The sequence below is a fragment of the Sinocyclocheilus anshuiensis genome, unplaced genomic scaffold (assembly GCF_001515605.1).
Source record: "Sinocyclocheilus anshuiensis isolate Anshui unplaced genomic scaffold, SAMN03320099.WGS_v1.1 scaffold2982, whole genome shotgun sequence".
Taxonomy (NCBI): domain Eukaryota; kingdom Metazoa; phylum Chordata; class Actinopteri; order Cypriniformes; family Cyprinidae; genus Sinocyclocheilus; species Sinocyclocheilus anshuiensis.
The window spans coordinates 50,742-71,624 of record NW_015542585.1 but is presented as its reverse complement, the minus strand read 5'-3'; the positions used below and the strand labels follow the sequence as shown (position 1 = coordinate 71,624).

The 20,883-nt window shown below is 40.5% G+C and overlaps 1 pseudogene; it reads right to left on the bottom strand.

Annotated features, from left to right (window-relative positions):
• The window catches only part of LOC107694442 (nuclear factor 7, ovary-like), an 18,280-nt pseudogene extending 16,157 nt beyond the window's left edge, over positions 1-2,123 (bottom strand).
• Positions 2,124-20,883: the final 18,760 nt, after the last annotated feature.

Sequence of the window (20,883 nt, the reverse complement as noted above, 5' to 3'; positions counted from 1 at the left end):
AGGGATATAATTTTGAAAAACACTTTTCATTTAAACCAATTGCTACTAAAAAGTCCAACAGAGATCGAAATTGATAACGATAGAATGGCATCCAACGATTCAATAAGAGGGACAGCAAACGAAACTAACGGGCAGCCTGACGAGGACTCGACAGGTTCCTCAGATGAGCTACTTCAGGTTAGTGGGGAGGTTGGATCTTATATCTTATGGATGCTTCTTCAGGGTTTGAACAAAAATCTCTGGTGGCACCTTTTACTTAGTTGCCTACAGATTGGTAGGATTATACTAATGAAGAAATTAAGCCGAATAATTCTTGTCTGTTCACTCATGATGGTATCAGAAGGATGGCAAAATTTACTAGAAGCAAGGGGGGCTTTAATCCTATTTTTATCGAGCTTAGGTAAAATAGTTGTTGATATTGCTACTATAATGGTAAAAAGGAATGAATTAGTCTATTGGGGGGAACTAGTTATTATTGTAACTAGTGCATTGTATCTGATTGGTATATTAATGTTTCGATATGGAAAGGAGGCTAACCTTTGGATTTTTATTGGCCTTATGACATTAACTGTTTTTATGCTGGGATTTTTCTTAAGCAATGACAACATAGTGTTCCTAGGCATTCTTATACTGATGAACAGATGGGATAAAATGAAGATAGCTCTGAAGAAATGCAGAAAATGTTTCGGACAAATTGCCATAGTTAATTCCGACTCCATGTCTGCATGATTTACAGATGGTTCTTTCAGGCGTGGAACGGATGAAACAAGAAAGTGTGGAGGATGGTTTCTTATATAGGTGGAAACATCACAAAAGTAATCAGTATTGTATGGAGTGCAAAGGATACACTGGAAAAGTATATTTTGAATTAATTGACGGCCAACGCCGATGTATAATGTGTATGAATAATCCTGAAACAATGGTTCAAAACGGTTTTAAAGCGTTTGTTTCAATATGGCAACTAGTTCATGCCATGTGTGTAAGAGTTGGGGCAGACATAAAAAATGAATTGAAAGTATGTGGTTTTACTGAAATGATATTAGAAAAAGACAATTATGGAATGTATGTAATCCCATGGTGGATAAAATTGTGTATTCCCGGACGACAGTATGATAGACCAGATATCATAAGTAAGGCACCGAGAATTGTATTTCAAATTATCGAATCAAGACAAATGAGAGCAACTGGCGTTGGAAATGATGAAGATATAGATGTAAAAGATGAAATATGCAATACAGGGACCTATGGTCTTTCTTATTTTGACGAATGTCGCCTTTTCTACAGATGCCTGAAGTAATGGTGAGGGAAGACGGCCGAAAGGCTGGTTTTGCTGTGGATCCTGAACCTCACATTATACTTCCCATCAATAAGAGGTAAGGGCTGTATTTGTTCATGACAGCTATAGATGGGGGAAAAGTGTATATATAAGGTTTATTGGTTCATTAAAAGCGAAATTGCGCAACAGTAGTCGTGTGATAATTGTATAACTTGTGAAACCCTGTGATTTCAGACATGTCCTGTGTCCTGTCTTAAACTATTTCTCATTTCTCCTTATGTTTTTCTTGTCTCTTGTTGAGTATTTTTCAGGTCTAGTCTAGTGTACTATAGTCAAGTCATTGTTCTGTTTCTCGGTGGTGCTCCTGGCAGGTTCGGCCTCGCAGGGCCTCGTGAGGATCCAGCAGTCGATGGGAGGTGTAGAGCGACGTCTGCTGATGTGGCACCACGTGAAGCTCGCAGTACGACGCAGTGCACGTAAGACAGGAACGCACGGCTTTCTTTTTCTTGCCGCTGCAGATGTCACACAAAATCTGCTCGGCCTCAGCCAGAGAAGCTCCGGTAATAACCGCTTTTTGCCTTGGCTTCGGCTGAGGAGGCCCGCCGTACTGCATCTCTTTATATTTCTGGGCGATATGAGCGAACACCCGGTTTATGCTGAGCTCAGGACGCTCCTCAAACACCCGTTTGCACAGTGGGCAGCTGCACACGGAGCTGGAGGCCCAGTAGCCCCTGATGCAGCCCTGGCAGAAGTTGTGTCCGCATGGCGTGGAGACTGGCTCGCTGAAGAGATCCAGACAGATGGAGCAGGTCAGCTCCTGCTCAGAGAATACATCCAGCTGGGCCATCCTGCGCTTCTGTGACAGCCTAGAAAACATCCAACATCCACGCATTGAAAAATGATCAGCCCCTGACTCTGGGGTAGGCTAGTCGTTGTCAGCCGGGTTGAGTTATTATTGATTGACATTAAAATGCTGGATGCAAAAAACATAAAATCAAAATGTAAACTGAAATGATATTTCTTTCCCCTGTTGGAAACTCAGAAGCTAAGACTAGGAGACTCTTGGGTATTTCTTAGCAGAGTTCTTTATTGAGAATGAACGCAGCGCTACAGTCATCAAAAGTCTGACTAAGGCAGTGACACATTGTAGTTTATATACATTTAGGGGGAAGTGCTTAGGAATGGAGACAAAGCACCTGGGGGACGACCTTAAACAAAGCATGCAAATAAAGTATTCAGGTATAGCAACCTGCCCCATTTCACCAGTCCTAATCCAATCAGCATAACTACTCAAAGAATGGGACACATTAAAGACACAAGGTGAGAGATCTGGCTCATTTGATTTACAATAAAGAGAGCAGGAACTGGCAGAAACCTCTTGCTACAAACTCTGCTTGAGAGAATCATTTGTCTGATGTCATCATATTTACCTTACATGCTAAATACAATGTACTTCACCTTAGTTCTTCAGGTGATTGTATGCCAGGACATAGGATAAGTAGATCTAAGACAGATATTTACATTTGTAATCCCACACCCCCCTTCAATACGTTGTTGTTGTTTTTTTCAATTGAATGACATACAGTTCTTAAAACATCTTAATAGGAGATCTGATTTCAAAAAGTCAACATCGCCCCTTTTTTCTCTGTTTTTACATAGGTCTCTCTTACAGTCCTACAGCGCAAACTTCCTAAGCATGTATATGGTTCTTATTTAGAATGTGTAATTTTTTCTGCTTATTGTAATGTAGATGAACTGCATTGTGACTGCATCACACCTTAATCAGAGAAATAACACCGACAGTTGCGTATGGCCTTGAAAATGTGTTTTCTTTTTATGTGTGGTCACTCTAAAGATGATGAGTGGTATTTAACTCAATTTCTAATAATCCCATGTAAATGTTTAAAATTTCCCACAGAACTACACACATACAGAAATGTATTTTGCGCTCGGTTACCTGTGTCAGTAAGCAGTGCGCAGTAGGCATACGCATTTGAACTGTTTCTATATATTGTTTTGTGTGTAAACTGATGTTAAACATTACAGTCACCTGCAGTAAACATTTGAAAACGTTCATCTGATGCGCAGAATGCTGGTCAGTTTAGGTCAGGTTATGGGCTGCCAGGCACTGCTGTCCCGTGGTGGTTTGGAAAACTAATGTGGCTGCTGAAGTATTTCCGGTGACTAGTAGTTTAGAATTCCATGAGCATTGCAGGCATAGATATCACACTAAACACTAGCACTAAACCAACATTAACCAGCATAAAGCAGGTCTTTTCACAGGGAGGTGCCTAGTCATGAATGCACAACCACACAGCATTAGATGTGCAGAACAAAGGTCATGCGCACAAACATTTTGTAAAATGCTGAAAATCAGGTTTAACAATGTCTGGTTGAGTTCCTTTACTGAGGTTCTAAATACTGTTCCAACATGCAGCGCATAAACTGCATCTACTTACTTATTTAGTTATAGACACTTGCAAGGCTCTCATTATAAGTTCAGTCAGTGTCTCGTTTAAGAGTACAGTGCTGGTAGTTAATGGATCTGATGAAGTGTAGACTCCAAACCAACACTGTGTCTGAAGAACACTAACAGACAGTCCAACTGTACATGTTAAAAACAAACACTTGAACCTGAACACTCATATTAGATGCTTAATGAATGAATCATCTAACAATGAAATGGATTTAATTGAGAACTGTGATAATGATTTCTGATATCATGGTTATAAACTCTAGTAAGCAGCACCAGCCTACAAAAAACAGAAACTTAATTTCTTGCTATACTGGAAGCAAAGCAGGCTTTATGGACAGATCTCCAGCAGCACAGTGAGAAGATTCACTCAGCTATAGAGCTGACTTACCTGTGATATGTTTCTGATGTTGTGTTGAATCCTCTTGTATTTGTGTGCAGTGGATCTCTTTATCTTGACAGCGCAGGTCTCTGTGTGCATGCTGTGTTGTGTGCGAGCCTGTCCAGTTGAACATGTTTTCCTTCAACACACAGCCACGGCTCCCAAAAGCAGTCGAGTAAGTCTGACAGGCAAGGCCAGTGCGTATTAGACACAGCGAAAATATGTGAGAGGAACAGGAGTGTGTCAGGGAAGGACAAATGCCCTTTGAAGCATGGGCAGATGTGACAGTGTCAGTCAAAGTAATCCACTGAATAACACATCGAATTACAGAGGAGTCTGATTCAGCTTCAGATGGTTTGTGAATGCCTTCCACCAGAGAACCTGCACAGAAGCACACATCCAACAACACTCGAGGCTTAGAGAATCTGGTTTACAAAAGAAAAAGAAACGGTTTGTGAGGAAAATGTGTATTTTATAAAATATAAACACCTCAATAAATCAAGCCTCAGTAAAGCTCTTAAAGACAAAAGGTGGTGGGGGGACTACTGCACTTTATACGGTTCAGAACTACAAACATGGCGGACGTTCATGAGACTGACCGCTAGAGAGAGGCATCAATAAATGAAGAGTGATGATGAAAAGTATTTATTTAACGTTATGTGTGTTGTATGCATCTGAAACAACAACAAAACATGTATTAATTGACCAGCAACCAGTGAGTAGCACACGAATCATATTACAAATCAGGATCACAACAGAAAAACCAATAATAATAATAATAACCATGATAAATGTAACAAAAACATATCAAAAGAAAAAAGAATATTCATCGCAACACATAATGGAGGAAAACAAAAACAACCATGTCCAATTTAAATCACCATATTTATATACCTAGATAAATAAATAGGGATATGTAGATTTATATTTCCTTTTTCATATTATGAGTACCATGCTGGGATCTTCACTAACCCTCAAAGATCTCAATGGTTCTTCCCACATTCTGTTAAATGACATAAGTTTACCCATAAGATGGAATCTAAATCTTTCTAGGGATTTTTATCATAAGTAGCCATTCCCTATATAATGGAGGGCTATCTCCAACCGATTTGTTCATAATGGCTTTTCTTGCAGCATCAACAAAGGATGAATAATGTCTTTATGTTCCTGTAGTCTCAGCCTCAGACGTCACGCCCACGGACCGCTGGCTAAATGTCTGATGCATACGGCACACAAAAGAGGAAACACTTCAGGAGTTTCGAAGTCGTCGTTGGATTGGCTGAATTCTACAGGATTTCCGGGAGACGTGTGTGCCGCGTTCTTTAACTTTCCACCAGGAAACAAAGATGCCGTGACACCAAACCCCCTCACAAAAGAAGAAAGCTTTACAACTGTGACAACGAGCGCTTATCAGGATCCACTAAACGATGGATTTTCAAAAGTATGTGAAATATTGAAAGTTCGCGGCATAGAATCTTTAAAATACATCCGAGAGTTTTACACACCGGTCTGTTAATGTGGCGACATTTCCACGCCCCGAAACATGAGGACGAACGAAACGAACTGTGATTGGTTGTTTGACATGTCGGTCAAACGGCCTCAGGCCTTGGCCAATGAAAGCTGCCTTGGATTCCAGACATTCAGCCATCAGTCTGAAGGTCTGGCTATGCAAGACTAATGTTCCTGTAAAGAAGGAGGCAAAATGCCGGGTAAACACATAATAGGTGAAGCTTTAACTGTAACTTTGCAAACGTCTGAAAGGGCCTTACAAATTAAAATCCTACATTTTTTCACCTTATTACATTCCCACAGACAATCAGTCCAGGTGATATGTGCAAAATTTGAGGTGATATGTTCACTTTTTCATAAAAACATGAACTTCGTACAATTGTACAGGTTAGGGCCCTGAACATTTTCAGAAATGGAGCCATCGCAAAAACAGCTCGTGGTTGCCATGGCGACCATTTTACTTTACGCCATAACCAAATTATGTATTTTGTGTCATATCTCCCGAACTAAACATGATAACACAGGAAAGGTGATGTCTACCCCTATGTTTTGATGGTCAAGGATTACAATGATACAATATACAAAAACATAAACTGTTCAGGTGAAGAGTTAATGGTGAAATCAGCAATGTGAGAAGGAAATAACAGTATCTGAGCATCATAGTATCACAACATTTACTATAGTCCATAATATGGTTATTATTTTTTTTCTTTCTTTGATAATTAACTAATATTTTATTCAATAGTACAAAAAGATTGCTTTAATTAATTAATTATTAATTTGTTACATTTATATAGCGCTTTACTTGAATCTCCTCAACCACCACCAGTGTGCAGCATCCACCTGGATGATAAACATGAGGACGAACGAAACGAACTGTGATTGGTTGTTTGACATGTCGGTCAAACGGCCTCAGGCCTTGGCCAATGAAAGCTGCCTTGGATTCCAGACATTCAGCCATCAGTCTGAAGGTCTGGCTATGCAAGACTAATGTTCCTGTAAAGAAGGAGGCAAAATGCCGGGTAAACACATAATAGGTGAAGCTTTAACTGTAACTTTGCAAACGTCTGAAAGGGCCTTACAAATTAAAATCCTACATTTTTTCACCTTATTACATTCCCACAGACAATCAGTCCAGGTGATATGTGCAAAATTTGAGGTGATATGTTCACTTTTTCATAAAAACATGAACTTCGTACAATTGTACAGGTTAGGGCCCTGAACATTTTCAGAAATGGAGCCATCGCAAAAACAGCTCGTGGTTGCCATGGCGACCATTTTACTTTACGCCATAACCAAATTATGTATTTTGTGTCATATCTCCCGAACTAAACATGATAACACTGAAAAGGTGATGTCTACCCCTATGTTTTGATGGTCAAGGATTACAATGATACCATATACAAAAGCATAAACTGTTCAGGTGAAGAGTTAATGGTGAAATCAGCAATGTGAGAAGGAAATAACAGTATCTGAGCATCATAGTATCACAACATTTACGATAGTCCATAATATGGTTATTATTTTTTTTCTTTCTTTGATAATTAACTAATATTAGCGCTTTACATGAATCTCCTCAACCACCACCAATGTGCAGCATCCACCTGGTTGATGCAATGGCAGCCATATTGCACCAGAACTCCCACAATACACCAGCTTAACTAATATTTTATTCAATAGTACAATAAAAGATTGTTTTCAAGAATACAATCATTTATTTCAGAGATATAAAAAAATATAATCTCAAGTAAGTGTATGTTTCCTTACCTCTCAGGCAGAGTCAGGTAGGCGGTAGTATATTTGCAATACATTCTTGTTCTCTCTCAACAACGCTCTAACATCACACACAGACAGCAACGCAATCTTGCTAAGCTGTGTCCTATCTGCACCTCTTCTGCTGTACCTCTGTCATTTTCTGTGGGTCTCTGGAATTGTCAGTCAACAAACTTCATTCTGGCCATTGCTTCTCTTAGTATCTTGGGTTTGACTGAGACCTGGATTCATCCAGAAGACTCTGCAACCCCTGCTGTTCTCTCTAAGAACTTCCCTTTCTCTCACACCCCCGTCAGGTTGGAAGGGTACTGGTCTTCTCGTTTCTAATAATTGAAAAATCTCAACCCACTCTTCCCTATGCAATTAAAATTATTTTGAGTTTTATGCTATTATGTGTAGTAAATCAGCTCAAAAGGGAAATATTTATGACTAATTGCCGTGAATGGCACGGTGTGTCTAATTGTTGTGGGGGGGCAACGGAAAGGATCTAACTAAGATTGTTGACAGCGTGATCGTCTAAAGACTTTGGCAGCTTGGGTCGTCAATCTATTACTCAGCCTTCCTTGATGATTCTCAAAGGTTCGGTCTCTAGGCAAACAAAACAGAACAAAATGAAAAACAAACAAACGAACAAATCAAAACACAGAGAGAGATAGAGGAGAGAGCAGGTTTAAGCCTTTTACTGCTGTTAGGGGTTATGACGGCCTACCGAGTAGAGGGTGCTGCTGGGTCATGACATCTAGTGTGGCAGCCTGTGGAGCGGCTAATTACCTTAAAGATTGAGGAGCAACCTGATTTTGGGGTTTCGCTAGCTGGATGGGTCAGTATTCTATGGCTAGGCTTAGTGACATTGGCCATTTAGCACCCATATAAGTGTAAAGTCTGTGACCAGGACTGTAATTTATATGCAAATGTCAAAAGTTAAAAGGGTCTCTGAAGCCATAAAACCCAAAGATCATGCATGGTTCTACGCAGACGCTACATATGGTAAAAGCTGCTGTTAAACTCCATATTGTAATGATTTATCGCCTTCCTGGTCAACCGGGCACCTTTATAGCTGTATAAAGCTGTATGGGCTGCTGTCCTCATTCTCTGTGGATGGCAGTCCACTTGTAGTCTTTGGTGACTTCAAAATCCATCTGGAGAAGCCTTACACTGCAGACTTCCTCTTCCACTCCTAGCTTCCTAGCTTCTCAAATGGCTTACCACCACAAGCACTAAGAAATCAGGCAACCAGCTTGACTTCATTTACACATGCAGTAGTATCACAGACAACATTTGGTAAAACCTCTACACATCTCTGCTCATTTCTTTATTATATTTAACCTACATATTACTATACCTGTGTGCCACCAATTCCTCTACCAGTTACTTTTAGGCAAAACCTACACTGCCTTTCACCCTTCCATCTTTCCTCTGTAGTGTCATCCTCTCTTCCCTCACCCACCCATTTCTCATCGCTGGATGTAAATCAGGGGTGCCAAACTCAGTTCCTGGAGGGCCACAGTCCTGCAGAGGTTAGATTCAACCCTAATTAAACACCTGATCCAGCTAATCAAGTCATCTAGGCTTATTTGAAAACTACATGGTATGTGTGTTGGGGCAGGATTGGAACTAAACTCTGCAGGGCTGCGGCCCTTCAGGAGCAGAGTTTGACACCCCTGATGTAAATACAGCAACTGACACTTTATGATCCACTTTAACTTCTTGTCACGACAATATCTGTCTTGACAGGCCAGTGCATAATACCCCTTCTAACCTAAAACGTTGCCCCATGTATCATCATCTTTACTGTATTTTTGCTGAGCAGTCTTTTGGGTGGCTCACCAATGTACTAGATTTCTCTAATGCAAAAAATTAAGTAGGCTTGACCAAAATTTTTGTGGGGAGGAAAATTTATTGAAGATGGTAGTGTAGCAGTTCTTCAATAGTGATGTTAGCATGTCTTCCTTCAAACAATTTTACCCTTGTATGAATCCTAGCTTCTCCCAAAGTTCTGTCTGTGGGATATAACTTTATACCTGAAGACAAAAGGGCTAGAAACAATACTATTAGGACCTCCCGCTGGAGATCCTGCAATCTACAAGACGTTCCTGAGGAATGCTGTTCCTTTGTTATTCTAATGGCATGGACCATTTGGTCCACACCTTTATAGACACAGTTACATTATTTCTTTCACAGAATGAAAATTATTCTTTGGTGACCAGCTGTCCTTCAAGGACCATATTGTAAAGACTGCTCGATCTTGCAGGTTTGCATTGCACAACATCAGGAGGATCAGGCCCTTCCAAACAGACCCATTTGACATAAAAACTGGGACCCGAATCGCACCTGCATTAAATCTCCTACATGAGGTAGACAAAACTCATTTATTAAAACTTTTATTCAAAATTGTGAACAGATTAAATACAGAAAGCAAGCAAAGAGAGCTCCCTCTAATATAATCACTACATCTGTCAATCAGTGGCAGCACGATTGGCTACATTGTTCAGCGTGTACTGGACCGAGTCGAAATAGTCTTGGTTATTGGACTCGCAACCCGCTCGTGCTTATCACCGTCAGGCCCGCACCTACATCACACCCCACACAAATATTATTCCACCCGTTACATCAAATATTAGCGATTCACCTGCGTGTACCCGCCCACATGCAGGACTCTGGCTTCCCCCTTGTGGGCAACATAATAGACAACTCTGGCCCCAGAGAGTGATTGTAAATTAAGTTTACATGAAATATGTTTGAAATTTCATTCTGCATCTTCTGAGATTTCATTGTAATCCTTCTGATAAAGTCACTGAATTAACCATTAACTGTTCACCTGATTGCGTTGCCATCTGCATGTGATGTTAGAGTGTTGTTGAGAGAGAACAAGAATGTATTGGAAACACGCTACCACCTACCTGACTCTGCCTGAGAGGTAAGAAAAAATACACTTACCTGAGATTATTATTTTTTTATATCTCTGAAATATATTATAGTATTCTTGAAAACAATCTTTTAATGTATTATTGAATAAAATAATTATTCAATTAATTAATTATCAAAGAAAGAAAAAAAGAATAGACATATTATAGACTTTTTGTAAATGCTGTGATACTGTGGTGCTCAGATACTGTGATTTCCTTCTCACATTGCTGATTTCACCATTAACTCTTCACCTGAACCGTTTATGCTTTTGTATATGGTATCATTGTAATCCTTGACCATCAAAACATAGGGGTAGACATCACCTTTTCTGTGTTATCATGTTTGGTTCAGGAGCTATGACACAAAATACATAATTTGGTTATGGCGGAAAGTAAAATGGTCGCCATGGCAACCACAAGGTGTTTTTTTGCGATGGCTCCATTTCTGAACATTTTTAGGGCCGCAAACTATACAATTGTACCAAGTTTCATGCTTTTATGAAAAAGTGAACATTATTTTCACATATCACCTGGACTAAATGGAACAAAGTACCGAGGGAATTTTTACACTTCATACAGTTAGGTGACACCTGTTTGTTAAGTTTGCTATATCTATATGGTCACACATAGGCTTGATGTACTATGTAAAACTGCATTTCTCTAAATTTGTTGCAGACAGAATAATAACTGGGAGTTTAATAAGGTTTTCCCATGAAGCAGCATCGATATCATGCCCAGTGTTTTTACTCCAAGATTTCTGAAGATCAGTAAGCTTATTCTGCCTATGCTCATATAACATTGAGTAACATTTAGACACTAATTTTTGAGCATCTGAACTACAAAGAAAAAATTATCCAAAAACAATGTTCATAATTTCCAATGGGGAGTCCACTATTCCTAGTACTAAATGCCTAACCTGTAAATATTTATAAAAATCTTTTTGCACAATATGAAAATGAGACGTAATCTTATAAAATGTCATGAATTCACCCTTGTAGAATAGATCATATATGTGATTTAAACCAGCTTGTTTCCATGAGAAAAAAAATGCTCCCATTTTAGGACACAGACCAGAATTTTCTACCAGCGAGGAGAGCATAGATAAGGGTTGTTTATAATGAAGACATCTTTTAATAGCACACCAAGCTTGCAAACTTGCAAATATAAGAGAAAACTTTTCAGTTCAGAAGGAACTTTATGAATCCAGCTCATAATTCTTCACGCTTGTATTGCCCAAGCATACAGTTTAAGGCTAGGCAATTTACCTGCTGGGTGTTGTAGAACGTCCAGTTTAATCTTAGGTTTCCTACCTGCCCATATAAATTTAGATATGGATTCATTTATTACTTTAAGATCATTTAAAGAAAATTGAAGAAAGTACAAGGACATTGTGAACTTTTATAAAGATGATTGGCCATTTACTGTTAAATGCGTTATGTTAAAAACATGAGCAGAGTTCTCCGCATGAAAGACCCACGTCTGGCAGATCAGCATGCTACCTGTGTCTTATCCAATACAGAAGGAAGAACTGTTAGAGTATAGTGTAAATGTAGACATATTACATACTCAGATATACCAAGATGGTGCACTCATAAGAGGAAGTGCCACGCCAAATATGGCGGAATAAGTCCCGCCTTCTAAATAAGAGGGCCAATCGCCAGTTAGTACATCACTCATTTAGGCCTGCACTTCTCAATTGCCTGGACCAATCTGAAATTTTTTAACACTATTTGAGCATAAGAAACAACATTTATGAGACACAATATCATAATTTTCATATGTTATGGTATCTGCATATGGTTTAGCCCTGGTTGGATGGCGATATGGGATATATTTCGCCACACAATAAAGAAAGGCAATCTGTCATTCTAAACTCATCATTTTATTTATTTTAACTAAAAATGTTCAATGAAACTGAGAATAAAGGAAATTAAATTCTGAATTTACACACTTCAACAATAAATGCAGTGGAGTAGATTTTATACTACAGTTCCATAAACAGTAAGTTTCCATTTCATAGTCCTATATACAAAATGTTATATTTAAAACATTAATCTCATAACATTATTTATGTGATTGTTATTTCAGTGTAAATTTTTGATTTTGATAAAGGGTAAGATGGATTTTGTTGATACTGATTTCAGATTGGTAACAGTCCTAAAAGATGTTTAAACAGTATGTTTTATTTAAAATGACCAATTCTCACTATTAACTAGTTGCTTATTTGCATGCATATTATTAACATATTGGCTGTTTATTAGTGCTTATAAAGCACATTTTCTGCATGATCATATTCGACATCCCTAATCCTACCCAATATCGATGGCTAAAATAGACAAAGTTTAGAAACTCAGTTTTAGGAAATTCCTGTTCTACTAAAGAAAGCAAGACACCTACATTTTGGATGGGATGAGTAAATCTACTTAAAACCATCCAGTTTAGGTGCATAATGCAGTTTTATATTGAAGCTTAATTGAATCATGTTTGTGTGTTGTGTGTAGCGTCTGAGTCATGCTGACTTTAGCCTGGTATTACACAGCTTCTTTCATGTTTCTTTCCTTAAATGTCACTGTTGTTTGACTTGCAATAATATGAATTTTGCTGTCTTGGAAAACTTTTGATAAACAAATGATGTGTTCATGCAATGTGATTGCTGACAACACCTATGTGATTTCTAACCCTGTTATTTCACAACAGGGTCCACTCAGAATCATGTCAACAAGGTCAGCACTCTCCTCATGCTGATATACCGCTGTCCTTTTACGTCCAAACAGGTCTTAATTATAAAGTCCAATAGTAGAGAGTGCATCTCTGGGTCCAGGTGCTCTCTGATCTAGGGTTTATAACAGTCCATCGAAGAAAACTTTAGGATGACCATGGCACTCTTGTAGATTAAAAAGCCTTTATTATCAGACGGCTACATCCAAAAAATCTCCAACGCGTTTTGGCACATGCCTTCTTCAGGGAGAGCAAGCAGCACACTCAGCAGAGGTGATAGCACCGATGTGATATGTGATGAGAAAAGGAAGAAAAGCTAGTTTTCAATTCCTAGTCAATCGCATCACATGCTACTTCCCTGCGCATTACTCTCCAAACTACGCCACTGCAGACACTATTTGACTCCAACGAGATGAAATGAATGACACTAGTGTGTTTATTCTCGACTTTTTTCTTGAAATTTAACAAGTTTTTTTCTTGAAACACACCAACTTTTTTCTATTAATTAAATGAGTTTATTCTCAACATTTTATTTCGACTTTATTTCTAGAAATTTAACGCGATTTTCCTCTAAATTTAACAGCCTTTTTCCTGTAATTTAATGACGTTATTCTCAACATTTTATCTCGACTTTTTTTCTTCGAAATATAACGACTTTTTTCTCATAATTTAATGACTTTATTCTCAACATTTTATCATGACTTTTTTTCTGGAAATGTAATGAGTTTTATCTCGAAACATAACGACTTTATTCTTGAAATTTAACGAGTTTAATCTCGTATTATAATGACTTTAAGCTCAAGATGGTTTTATTTTTTTTTATTATTGCTTTGCCCTAATCCTCTTCCGTATCCTTCACTGTAGAGGAGTGAAGCCAAAATGCTTCAAGTATGGCTGCTGCCATCTTGCGCTGATGACGTGATTTGGAGTCTATGCAGTAGTGATTCATTTGCAGCCCTAGTCTGCACAGTAGTGATTTTGAGGTGGATCCCGAGTCTGCGCTGTAGAGGTCTGTGTGGGACTGTTTTTTTAGTCCCGCTCCCTCAAGGTTCTATTCCGCACCCACCCGCTCCCGCTATATATTCACTCTTTGTTCACCGCTTAGAATAATTTTCTTCCCGACCCAACCGTTCCCGCTAAATTTAGATCTCGTTTCCAGAATCTCACATTTAAATGTCCGCTACTGAAAGAAAGAGATAGGCTGACAAATAAAAGTGTAGTCTGCACAAAATTGTGTTATTTTATTCGTCTTGTCAAGAGTCTTGAATTTATCGACTTTGACTTGAATTTATGAATTATCTTAAGACACAAAATTCGTAAATTCGTTTGACATTTTTCTGTTAACACAGTAGGAAAAGTGTCGCAGAGAAAAATAAATAAATACGACATCTTTCATTTAAAATGATAGGCTAAGCAAAATATAAACAAAACCGAGTTGAACGTCCTTCAAGGACAGCGCATCCACACTTTGCTCCATCCTTATTCTGCTCTGTCACTCATCGACAGCCTGCCTGTTCTGTCTGAGGGCCGTATATTTACCACCGGTACAGCCTGCTCTGAGCATCGTTATGCACATGCTGCGCACAGACCCCGCAAATAAAACGCGTGATGTTTAAAGCATGCGTGCAGCGCGTGCATCCTGAGCGCAAGCTGTACCGGTGGTCAGTAAGAATAAAGCACAGATATGCTGTTCTAAATGGACGTCGGGAACGGGATATTGTTAGACTGCCCGCTCCCGTTCAAATTACCGACCGCTACCGAGTTTTATTCGGGAATTTAATCCCGCGGCGCAAAAAATCCGGTCGGGTCCTGCGGTTCCCGGGAATGCAGACCTCTACTGTGCAGTAGTGATTCATTTGCAGCCCTAGTCTGCACAGTAGTGATTGTGAGGTGGATCCCGAGTCTGTGCAGTAGTGATTCGTTCGGAGCCCGTGTCTGTGCAGTAGTGATTCGTTCGGAGCCCGAGTCTGTGCAGTAGTGATTGTTCGGAGCCCGAGTCTGTGCAGTAGTGATTCGTTCGGAGCCCGAGTCTGTGCAGTAGTGATTGTTCAGAGCCCGAGTCTGTGCAGTAGTGATTCGTTTGGAGCCCGAGTCTGCGCAGTAGTGATTCGTTCGGAGCCCGAGTCTGCGCAGTAGTGATCATGAGTTGGAGCCGCAGTATTAAAGTCCCACCCAAACTCCCACAGACCCAAACGCAAGCACACAATCGTGAGTATCAAATAACAAAATAAAAGCAAACTTATTAGAAAATCAAACAATTGAAAATGCATCAGCGTGATAAGAAAGAGTTTGCCTCACGTCCCATTTGTTTACACGAAGAGGGTGGGGCATATGACCTATTCTGCAGCCAGCTATCAGATGGTGATTGAAATGTTTTGGCTTCACTTTTCCGGACGTGTGCGGCACATTTGCCTGGGACAGAAGACACCCAGTGAGGTCATCCAGACTGGAAATGCCTGAAAAAGGGCCTGTTCATGTGTTCTTCTCCAAAAGCAAATCTCCTGATGTTTGCATCATATTTTACCCATGGCAACATACTTCCTGCATAATACTTACTTAAATACATGTTTTCTTCTCTCCTTTGAGCATAAAGTTGTCCGTAGTTGTCAACAGCTGTGATCTTATGTGCCACAGCTTTGAGATGTAGATGGTGACCAGCAATCTTTGGTGATGGTATCTCTGACCTGTCATCTGGAAGCATGTCACATTCAATTAAGGTGGGTAAGGAGATTTGGGTTTTACCATAAAATGATTCCACTACAAAGTTTCTTGCCTGTCTGTCTGCTGTCTCGATTACTGCAGGCCATGTTTTCAAGATGTACTGCATTCCATTTCTCTTTAATGTAAGAGTTGTTTCTTTGTTCATCAAAGACAACATATAGCTTTCTCTTGCTGGATATGCTTTCCCTATGAAGAACTTCACTCATCTGATGCTACAGGAGAGGAAGAACTAGCCAAACTTTAAAGCATCAAAACCAACTACATGTACTCTGGATCCTATACATACTAGCCTACTAAGAGTTTGTGCACGTGTTGCAGGGTGTGGGCTGGTGTTTTGGTTGGCCATGTCCTGTCGAGCACCCTGTCTAAATCAGAGTTTACAAATGACTTGCTTGTATCATCTGACCTGGGCTTTTCTAGTACTATCAGATTGACACTATAGACCATGACATTCTCTTGAATAGGCTCGAGAATTATGATGGCATTTGTGGACCCACCACAAATCTATTACCCAGCTGCTACAAGTTTGTGTGTGTTAAGGATAAGGTATCAGCCCAAACACAAATTAAGTATGGAGTGCCACAGGGATCAGTCTTAAGTTCTTTACTTTTCTTCTTGTATGTACTTCCATTGGAGGACATTATGACCGCATGTACATTACAATTCAGACTTTTTCCTCCCATGTGAGACAGATCAGATATGACCCATGAATGTATAAGCAAGAAAAAAAGCACATGGATTCAGACTGGATAGTCTCATCAATGAGTTGTATGTCGTTGTAAAAATGACAGTGGCGAATGATGTCAGTTCAAGTGGACTCTTTTCCTGGCAGTGGTGCCACTTTTACACTGTTGCTGCAGATTAAAGCAATCTCTCCCTCTCCTGGGATGTGATTTCAACGGAAGGGAAAACAGCGGAAAAAACATGATTGGCCCAGGTTTGGGCTGGTTTTGTTAGGCAGGCAACCCTGTTTCCGGGTCAGTACAGCTACCTTGGGTTGTTTTGCCAAGTGTGCAGTGTAAAAGCAGTTATCAGATATGGGTCCTTTTTAAAAGATGTAAGATGGTCTTCACATCAAAAGAAATTGGATGCATTCAACAAATCAGAATTGGGTATCAAGACCTGCAGTGTACAGTGGGTACGGAAAGTATTCAGACCCCCTTAAATTTTTCACTCTTTGTTATATTGCAGCCATTTGCTAAAATAATTTGTTAATTTTTTTTCCTCATTAATGTACACACAGCACCCCATATTGACAGAAAAACACAGAATCGTTGACATTTTTGCAGATTTATTAAAAAAGAAAAACTGAAATATCACATGGTCCTAAGTATGCAGACCCTTTGCTGTGACACTCATATATTTAACTCAGGTGCTGTCCATTTCTTCTGATCATCCTTGAGATGGTTCTACACCTTCATTTGAGTCCAGCTGTGTTTGAAAAAAAATTAACTTAAATTATTTTAGCAAATGGCTGCAATATAACAAAGAGTGAAACATTTAAGGGGGTCTGAATACTTTCCGTACCCACTGTAAATCAGGTACTATAGCATTAATTTCCATTGATGATACTCAGCTTTATATTTTATCCAGACCTCCACATTTGCCAAGTTAGCTAAGTGTATTATGGATCTCAAAGACAAAACAAGACAAGTATTGTCAAAAACCCCTGAACACAAGACTATAGAATATAAATATAGTCTTTAGATGCATTATTGTTACACGGTTTTCTACATTTAGGAGTGTTATTTCTGACTGTAATCTAATCTAGCCACAGGAGGTCACAAGCCAGTGTACCTTTTGTGCCGGTCCCAAGCCCGGATAAATAGAGAGGGTTGTGTCAGGAAGGGCATCCGACGTAAAACTTTTGCCAAATTCATTATGCGAACCACAAACATGAATTCCATACCGGATCGGTCGGGGCCCGGGTTAACAACGACCGCCATCGGTGCCGTTGACCTACAGGGCACTGGTGGAAATTGGGCTACTGTTGGTCGAAGAAGGAGAGGAGGAAGGTGTGTGAGAGGAGGAAGGCGTGTCCGTAGGCAGAGAGAGAAGAGGAAAGGCAGGAGTTTAGGACTGAAAGTAGGGACTTTGAATGTTGGTACGATGACAGGTAAAGGCAGGGAGCTGGTAGATATGATGCAGAGGAGGAAAGTCGACATTCTGTGTGTCCAGGAGACCAGGTGGAAAGGGAGCAAGGCTAGAAGCATTGGAGCAGGGTTTAAACTGTTTTATCATGGTGTGGACAGGAAGAGAAATGGAGTAGGAGTAATCCTGAAGGAGGAGTTTGTGAAGAATGTTCTGGAGGTAAAGAGAGTGTCAGATAGGTTGATGAGTCTGAAGCTGGAAATTGAAGGTGTGATGTTGAATATTGTTAGTGCTAATGCTCCACAAGTAGGTTGTGAGCAAGAGGAGAAAGACAGATTATGGAGCGAGCTTGAGGAAGTGATGCAGAGTGTTCCCAGAGGTGAGAGAGTGGTGATAGGGGCAGACTTTAATGGACATGTTGGTGAAGGGAATAGTGGGGATGAGGAAGTGATGGGGAGGTTTGGTCTTCAGGAAAGGAACCCAGAAGGACAGAGGTTGGTAGACTTTGCTAAAAGTATGGAGATGGCTGTGGTGAACACGTACTTTCAGAAGAGGCAGGAACACAGGGTGACATATAAGAGTGGTGGCAGGAGCACACAGGTGGACTATATCTTATGTAGACGCTGTAATCTGATGGAGATTAGCGATTGCAAAGTAGTGGTAGGAGAGAGTGTAGCTAGACAGCATAGGATGGTGGTGTGTAAGATGACTCTGGTGGTGAGGAAGATGAAGAGAGCAAAGGCAGAGCAGAAGACAAAGTGGTGGAAGTTGGAAAAGGAAGAGTGTTGTGTGGTTTTCAGGGAGGAGTTGAGACAAGTTTTAGGTGGTCAGGAGGTGCTTCCAGATGACTGGACTACTATAGCCAAAGTGATCAGGGAGACAGGTAGGAAGGTGCTAGGTGTGTCATCTGGAAGGAGGAAAGAAGACAAGGAGACTTGGTGGTGGAATGAGGAAGTTCAGGAGAGTATCCAGAGGAAGAGGTTAGCTAGGAAGAAGTGGGACAGTGAGAGGACGGAGGAAAGTAGACAGGAATATAGGGAGATGCAGCGTGAGGTTAAGATAGAGGTGGCAAAGGCCAAACAGAAAGCTTATGAGGACTTGTATGCAAGGTTAGATAGTAAGGAAGGTGAGAGGGATTTGTATCAGTTGGCGAGGCAGAGGGATAGAGATGGAAAGAATGTGCAGCAAGTTAAAGTGATTAAAGATAGACATGGAAATGTGTTGACAGGTGACAGGAGGGTGAGGGAAAGATGGAAGGAGTACTTTGAGGAACTGATGAATGAGGAAAATGACAGGGAGAGAAGAGTAGTAGAGGCAAATATTGTTGAGCAGGAAGTAGAAAGGATTAGCAAGGGTGAAGTTAGGAGAGCTTTGAAGAGGATGAAGAGAGGAAAGGCGGTTGGTCCTGATGACATACCAGTGGAGGTATGGAAGTGTCTAGGAGAGATGGCAGTAGAGTTTTTAACTAGGTTGTTCAACAAGGTCTTAGAGAGTGAGAGGATGCCTAAGGAATGGAGGAGAAGTGCTCTGGTGCCAATTTTTAAGAACAAGGGAGATGTGCAGAGTTGTGGGAACTACAGAGGTATTAAGCTGATGAGCCATACAATGAAGTTGTGGGAAAGAGTAGTGGAAGCAAGGCTAAGGGGAGAAGTGAGCATTTGTGAGCAGCAGTATGGTTTCATACCAAGAAAGAGCACTACAGATGCGTTATTTGCGTTGAGAATGTTGATGGAGAAGTACAGAGAGGGTCGGAAAGAGCTGCATTGTGTCTTTGTAGACTTAGAGAAAGCGTATGACAGGGTGCCAAGAGAAGAGCTGTGGTATTGTATGAGGAGGTCTGGAGTGGCAGAGAAGTATGTTAGAGTGGTGCAGGATATGTATGAGAGCAGTAGGACAGTGGTAAGGTGTGCGGTAGGTGAGACAGAGGAGTTCACGGTGAAGGTGGGACTGCACCAAGGATCGGCTTGGAGCCCCTTCTTGTTTGCAGTGGTGATGGACAGGATGACAGATGAGGTCAGACAGGAATCTCCATGGACTATGATGTTTGCGGATGACATTGTGATCTGTAGTGAGAGCAGGGAGCAGGTGGAGGAAAGGCTAGAGAGGTGGAGGTTTGCTCTGGAGAGAAGAGGGATGAAGATTAGTCGCAGCAAGACAGAATACATGTGTGTGAATGAGAGGGATCCAAGTGGAACAGTGAGGTTACAGGGAGAAGAGATAAAGAAGGTGCAGGATTTTAAGTACTTAGGGTCAACAGTCCAGAGCAATGGGGAGTGTGGAAAAGAGGTGAAGAAGCGTGTGCAGGCAGGTTGGAATGGGTGGAGAAAAGTGTCAGGTTTGTTGTGTGATAAAAGAGTACCAGCAAGAATGAAAGGAAAGGTGTACAGGACAGTAGTGAGACCAGCGATGTTGTATGGTTTGGAGACAGTTGCACTGAGGAAAAGACAGGAGGAAGAGTTAGAGGTAGCAGAGCTGAAGATGTTGAGGTTCTCTTTGGGAGTGACGAGGATGGATAGGATCAGGAATGAGTACATCAGAGGGACAGCACATGTGAGATGTTTTGGAGACAAAGTTAGAGAGGCCAGGTTGAGATGGTTTGGACATGTTCAGAGGAGGGAGAGTGAATATATCGGGAAAAGGATGCTGAGGTTAGAGCTGCCAGGCAGGAGGCCGAGAGGAAGACCAAAGAGGAGGTTTATGGATGTAGTGAAGGAAGACATGAAGGTAGTCGGTCTGAGAGAAGAGGATGCAGAAGGGGATAGGGCTAGATGGAGGCAGATGATTCGCTGTGGCGACCCCTGAAGGGAACAGCCGAAAGGAAAAGAAGAAGAAGATTTCTGATTGTAATCTGTGCTGTAGTCATAATTACAGTGTCTGCAGAACAGCCTTTTTCCACCTTAGAAATGCTGCTACCCTAGTGAAAAATAAATATACTAAAATGTATTTGAAATACATTTATTTCATGCAAAGTCTATTACAAATACATTTACTGTACATATACTTAATTTAAAAAAAAAACCTGCAATTGTACTTT